This window comes from Xyrauchen texanus, chromosome 32 (assembly GCF_025860055.1).
Source record: "Xyrauchen texanus isolate HMW12.3.18 chromosome 32, RBS_HiC_50CHRs, whole genome shotgun sequence".
Lineage (NCBI taxonomy): Eukaryota > Metazoa > Chordata > Actinopteri > Cypriniformes > Catostomidae > Xyrauchen > Xyrauchen texanus.
This window is the reverse complement of record NC_068307.1, coordinates 7,836,147-7,841,691: the sequence shown is the minus strand read 5'-3', so window position 1 is coordinate 7,841,691 and position 5,545 is coordinate 7,836,147.

Below are 5,545 nucleotides of genomic sequence, written 5' to 3'. Positions count from 1 at the left end.
GGTAACTGACCTTTACACGGACTGAACGGGGGAAGTGGCCGGACACCTTTTTATCATCTCCTCCAAGGTCACGGACATAGAAATGATCATGTGTCACCTCCTCCACCGCTTATTGGTGCTTACGGTGTGTCCAAACTGACAGAAAAGGGCAAGTCGCATTTTTATCAAATCCGAGCTTGGTTATTTTTATAGCAGCATTATAATATGTGGGCTAAGTGGAGAGTATTGATATCAAAAGAGCCGCATGTTTAGTGTCAATGGCTTCATCGTGTCCAACCGTTATCTATCGCCATAACAAACGTGCGTAATTGCGCATTCACTAAACTTACTTACATTTTAAATAAATTCAGTACTAACTAATTTGATCACTTTTATCAGTTTTTATTTATTAATTTTTTCCCCCTTTATTATGTTTAAATGTGTTTCGGAGTTATATTTCATTTTCAACACCAACAATCATCTGAGCGGCTGCGGTTACCGCAAATTCCCGCTGGTCCCACTTGGATAAAGCCGACAGAGATCCTCTCAGCGGCAACAAGCAACACCCTTAACGTTGCCTCTTTAACATCTCTCCAATAACTCGTCAACAATTCTCTCCTCAACATACAGGACAAGTATTAGGTGATCATAATGTCCATGTGTTCGGTCTTCTCCCTTACTCTAATTGCTTGTTTGCGGAATCCTTTGTTGTAAACGCCAGTGGAGGGAGGTCTGCCATTGTGCGTGTGTGTGTGTGTGCGCGTGTGTGTGTGTGTGTGTGTGTGTGCATGTGCGTGTGTGGTCATAGTAAGTGCAATCCTAGACGAAATTACTAAAGGGTCCCTTGTGCTTGACATGATATGGCATTCTAAAAATAAATGCCAATATTAGCCAAGATGCACTGCCCTTAATGATAATAGTAACATAATTGAGAAGGATGTTCACTCCACTATAGAAACAGGCACAATTTTGTGATTAAGTCGTTTAAAAAGAAAATCTTTACAATGCACTTAAAAATAAAGACTTTTAATGAAAGTACAGTTTAATGAAGAACATTTACACAGAACCTTTATTGCACAAAAGGCTTTATGTAGTGGAAAATGGTTCTTTAGAATATAAGAATGGTTCTATCAGAAACCAAAACCGCATTGCTGTGAACCCCTCCTTTGGAACCTTTAGTTTTAAGAGTGATATAGTGCTTAATCAGGCATAACAAATCACTCAAAAATGATTCCTTGAAAGAGTGATATTTAAAAAATACTTTAAATTAGATTTATTCATTTGAATATACTTAATACATTCTATTAATGCCAAAGCATATGGTTGCTTGCACCAAACTCTATTGTTTAAAACTTATGGCTTATGAATTCTAACCCATTATGTATGATTAAATTAACCCTTTAATGCATGAGAATTTCCCCAAACACTCTAACATTGTTGGGTCTTTAGAGATCCAGCATGTATATCTATCACAAATGGTTCTACAAAATGCCCAGATAGTGTCAAATTTTCAAATTATTTTCAAGACAATTAGAAAATAATAGAATAAAATATATTTTGATGTTTTATTTTTCTATATTAAAGAGAAAATGCAACAAATCAGGACAAATCTATTATTTTCACTCATTTGCACTTATTAAGTCTAAATAGATGCACAACTTAAAACCCCATAAGAAGTACAACCAACATGATGTTCATGTGTTAAACTTGCTATAGTTTACTTCCATGTTGTTTCGTCATCCAATAGCAATGTCAAATATAAACCAAGTCAATTACTGAAACAACACCACCACCTTAAGTAAGACATTACATGTCTATATACTATATACTATATTCTATATACTATGTATGTGTACATGCATAAGGAATACTGATAATTCACCATTGTTGTTAATTCATTGTTGCACAGAAAATCAACATGATATAGTATTTATTTGGATAAATATAGTACTCATACCTCTTGTAATAAACAAAGAAATAGATAGATCTGAAATAATCATAAAATATAATTTATGGAAGTGCAAACAATTAAAAACACTCTTACAGGGTCTCAAATGACCATATCCATTTTTTGGTACATAAACCATTATAATAAATCATTATTATTATTATTATTAATTTCAATTTTGTCTTTTTTGTGGTACACTATTAATAAGAGAGAGATTGAGAAATACTATATATATATATATATATATATATATATATATATATATATATATATATATATATATATATATAGTTGTTTAAGTATTGTTACAGAAATCAATGTTTTGAAACGGCAATGGAAACTATAAACAAATCAAATTAAATGATCATGACATACATTTAAAATGTTGTTAGGTCTGCTAATAAATTCCTTCATTCACTCTTCACAGCAGAAACTCATTGTCGATGTACGAAACGGCAGGTGTGGCATAGAACTTTCCAGACAAAGTGTTCAAATAACAGGCCTAAATTCAGCTTATTTTGTAGGCTGCCAGTGCTACATTTCCACTATAGTGTCAGGGCAGGAATTGAGCGTGCATGGAGAGGATTTTTACACACCAGCCCCAGTGGATCTGACCTTGAGATCAGTGTCCTTGTATGTGGAAAAGGGGTAAAGTGTGTGGACCAAAAGGGGAGGGTGCTCATAGTGTACCAATATAGACAAGAATACTCAATCTGTGCCTCATGCCAAAGGCTGGCATTCCTGACAAAGAGCAATAGGCAGAAGGGTCAATTGTTAAAGACATAAAGCAACACTGCTCTGCTTATTGTTGGAGAAAGAGATAACGAAAACAGACAAGCAAACATCGAGGACCCTCAGCAACCCATCACTGGAGATTGGACATGTCACAGCATCATGATTTGTGAAACTTTATGATAATAAACCTTTACAGACTTTAATAACTGTGATTATTGTTGTCAAATCTAAGAGCAGTTTAGTGGAATAGTTACAAATACAGTAACTTATCTTTCTGATGGAACTACAGCTATCTTTTGGCATGGCATGGTGTGTTACATTGATGACTGAAAGTTTATTGCGCTTTGGTTAGATATAGCAGGCCAGATGAGGGCTATTCTTGGACTCTTCATAAGTGTGGCAGCTGGGTTATGTTCAGCTTCACTTGTTGCACTGTTTGTTAAAAAACAAAAAGCAAAAACATTGACAGACAGATAAAACATGAGAGATAATGAAATCTGAGGGTGCTTTTATTATTCTAAGTCTGTTGTTATTCATATGCCATATTTAGGAAGAATAATACAACTTTTAAATAGCCACATTAATCCAATAATACGGTCAAAGATCCTGTAACAATCTCAGAATGTCAGAGTCAGACGTTTGTGCTTGCAATATTTATCTGTGCATTTATCTGTGTTAAGTTAGATCACCCAGACTGAAACAGGGATTCCTGGAATCAAAGTTGCGATTGCAGTTGGGTCACAGTTGTTTTAGATCATCGTGCACCAAATGCCAGCCGGCTTAGACACTGAAGTGGAGGGAGGGTGAGATTTACAGGCACACACACACACACACACACACACACACACACACACACACACACACACACACACACACACACACACACACACACACATGTTGTGTTTCCATGTTTTATGGGGACTTTCCATAGACATAATGGTTTTTATACTGTACAAACTTTATATTCTATCCACTAAACCTAACCCTACCCCTAAACCTAACCCTCACAGAAAACATTCTGCATTTTTACATTTTCAAAAAACATAATTTAGTATGATTTATAAGCTGTTTTCCTCATGGGGACCAACAAAATGTCCCCACAAGGTCAAAAATTTCGGGTTTTACTATCCTTATGGGGACATTTGGTCCCCACAAAGTGATAAATACACGCTCACACACACACACGCACACACTTTTAAACACACACATACCTAATTTTTCATGCGATACCTGACAATTCAAATAAACAGTAATAGTAAAGCATTTCATAATTTCAATAAAAATGTGCCAGTGTCTAGCAAGGTTTTTGAAAGGAGAATACACCGGTGCGACTCCATTCAATTCAACACTTGATTGTCTGTAAATAACTGCTATGGTCCACAGAACCTTTCGCCAACTGTGCTGTGTCTGTCGCGAGTCATCAAACCATCCAAGAGGAGACAGGAAAGCATTTTGAGGAGACGCCAGTTTATGCCTTAGCTTTTTTATAATCTCACTCAATACCCTGAGCAGAGCCCAACCCAAACAGGCAATTATTGTATGAGTCAATTAGTCTTTTAGCAAGTGGTAGGTTCAGAGACTGTGCTCCTTCCCCTGTGGTCCAGACAATAGACTGTCTTTCACTGTTAAATCGTGGCCTTTGGCCTTACTGGGAATGCCAGTATGTTTAGGTGTTTTTCTATTTATACCCGTCAAGGCATACCTACACTGTGCTATCTCATCTGCTGGCACTGCCCCGTGGCTTTATCTAAACCATTGTAGTCAAGCAGTCGCACTCTGGGATATCGGAGCAATCCCATCCTTATTCCAGTTATGCATTTAGCATCCCCAGACTGCTTCATACTGATATGGTGACAGTCATCGGAATGGCTGTTGTTGCAAGAATCCCCCTTTTAATCCTCCTTGATGCTGCTTTAATTTTGAACAGTTTAATAAGCTTTAGGGGTGATTTAAATGTGAAGTGCAGTGGCAGATTTAGGCATGAGCAACATGGGCTGTTGCCCAGGGCGGCATCTTGCGTGGGGGGGGAGGGGGCTGGCACCCACACAGACAAGTGGGCGCCCTGAACTCCACCAGCTATCTCATTTACAATAACTCCCTACTGCTACTAACTGCTACTGGTGAAATACCCGTCATTCCCCCTCAGATTTTTGAGCTCTTGTTAAATGCAACTTCCAGTTTGTATAATTGTAAATGAAGTAAACATAGATGACTGACCATGTCTAAATTTGGTCAGTTTAATCAAGTGGCATCTTCTGGCATCTTGGCTCTTGTTTCACTGCTTTTTTCCATTGAACAAAAATGGATGGTGGTCACTGGCTCTCAGATTCAAATGCAATTTTGTTTGATTTGTTTAAAAATGATATGTCAGGTGGGGATTTTAACCCATGTCACATTGCATGTTAAACAAAAACTCTACCACAACTTGATTCAGTCGTGGAGAGTGGTTCCATGTGTTTGGAAAACAAATTTCTTAACTTAAATTTACTTTGTAATCTCAACTCAAACAAATTGTGTAGAAAGAACCCTGTTAAATTAGGTAAACCCAACAAAATTAGACATGTCCATGTAACTCAAATCTCTTCAAAAAATCTTTATGTACTAACTAGTGAAAGTGAATGTTAGAAGTTTAAATACATGCTTGTTGGAAGCACTACAGAGTGTAGTTTAGTAACTTCACTATGGGTAGAGCACTTGTTCAACGAAGCAGGCAATCAATTTCATGTGCGATATCTACCTGTCCTCATTGTTAGCTCAAGCTCCGCTCTTCACCACACTGTAAAGTCTAATTAGTTGACCTTACTTAGATTTTTTTAAGGCAATTGGTTTGCATGCTATTTCTTAGTATACATACTAATTTGGCTCAAGTTAAGTTAATTTATT